Source organism: Hyla sarda, chromosome 9, assembly GCF_029499605.1.
Source record: "Hyla sarda isolate aHylSar1 chromosome 9, aHylSar1.hap1, whole genome shotgun sequence".
Taxonomy (NCBI): domain Eukaryota; kingdom Metazoa; phylum Chordata; class Amphibia; order Anura; family Hylidae; genus Hyla; species Hyla sarda.
The window spans coordinates 11,023,606-11,025,634 of NC_079197.1; positions in this window are offsets into that span (position 1 = coordinate 11,023,606).

Below are 2,029 nucleotides of genomic sequence, written 5' to 3' on the forward strand. Positions count from 1 at the left end.
AAACTATTTTTTGCTATTGCACTCCTTATGGTAAATAAAAAATATTTCTAATATACTTTGTTTAAGAGAAATGAAGTTTTCTGTTTTATTTGTGCTTAAAAAAAGCTCAAGAGCACATTTTCCCCCATCTCATACACAGACTTTGGACCAAAGTCCAAACACAGGAAGTGCAGCCTGGAGTGCTGAGAGGGGGTGTGTCCAACCAACAGCATACACAGAGTTAAGTGTGAGAGGAGCTATGATTGGATGAGGCTGGGCACACACACCCCTCAGCACTCCAGGCTGCACTTTCTGTGTTTGGACTTTGGTCCAAAATCTGTGTATGAGATGGGGGAAAATGTGCTCTTGAGCTTTTTTAAGCACAAATAAAATAAAACATAGAAAACTTCATTTTTTTTTTAAACAAAGTATATTAGAAATATTTTTTATTTACCATAAGGAGTGCAATAGCAACAAATAGTTTTAATGAGAGTTACCCTTTAATCTACAATATATCAAAAGGTTTTTTGGATGAAAGGTACCCTTTAAAGGGGTATTCCAGGCAAAAACTTTTTTTTATATATCAACTGGCTCCGGAAAGTTAAACAGATTTGTAAATTACTTCTATTTAAAAAAATCTTAATCCTTCCAATAGTTATTAGCTCCTGAAGTTGAGTTGCTGTTTTCTGTATAACTGCTTTCTGATGACTCACGTCCCGGGAGCTGTCCAGCTCCTATGGGGATATTTTCCCATCATGCACAGCTCCCGGGACGTGACATCATCATTGAGCAGTTAGACAGAAAACTTCAGAAGCTAATAACTATTGGAAGGATTACGATTTTTTAATAGAAGGAATTTACAAATCTGTTTAACTTTCCGGAGCCAGTTGATTATATATATATATATATATATATATATATATATAAAGTTTTTGCCTGGAATACCCCTTTAAGCTCGCAGAGCTATGCCGTTTGTGCAACTTACAGTAAAGTCAATGGTAATTACGCAAATTGTGTAACTTCCCTGCTTCGGCTGTTTATTGCTTACCAACCACCTCTGGTGACCGCGAACTGGCTGGAGGGGGTTGGGAAGCCAAAGTTACAAAATAGGAATACCCCTGTAGACACCCTTCTTAGTAAATTTCCCACACAAAAAGTTGCAGAATAGTGTTAAGAAAACTTACAGTAAATGTGTCCGTCCCCGTACCTGGCGGCTCGCTCATTGATTGCTTTGGTCTGAATAGGTTTATGCAGCTTCTGTTGCCTGTACAAGTCCAGGTTAACAGGCTCAGGTCTCCTAGGGCTGGATCCATCTTTTCCAGGCAACCTCTGCACTTGTAAAATCGGCACAAACCTAGGCAGACTGAAGCAATCGAGGGCCGAGCCGTCAGGTACAGGTACGGGTACGGGAACACTTACTGTAAGTTCTCTCAACTGTACGGCAGAACCTTTTACCATAAGTTGTTAGGATCTTCGTAACTCAACATTTGCGACCTTCGATGCTTGTTGTTTGCATGCAATAAAGTTTGATCGCTGTGCAAACTGACCTCTCCCACCTCCGCATGAACTATTAAGACGCGTCATAGCGTTGCGTCATCCTAAGTAAATAATCGATTAAAGCGACAGGACACCTAAAATCCTGGGCAATTGAATGTAAGCGATTTTTCTGTTATCAGCCATTTCAGGCTGAGGAGAGGCATGATGTAGTGCAGTGTTTCCCAACCAGGGTGCCTCCAGCTGTTGCAAAACTACAACTCCCAGCATGCCCGGACAGCCAACGGCTGTCCGGGCATGCTGGGAGTTGTAGTTTTGCAACAGCTGGGGGAACGCTAGTTGGGAAATACTGCTGTAGTGTAATAGTGGTCTAGAAGGTTCCCTGCCCCCGATATGTCACATGGGGGCAGGGTTTAACATCTGGGGGTGTCAGGATAACAAACTGTGAGGCTGGACCTTGGCGTGGTTCGCGGAACCGGCAGCGCCAGACCGGGCACTAGGACGATAATTAAACTACCACAATCATCAGCCGTCAGTGCTACACTGCTCCTCCGGT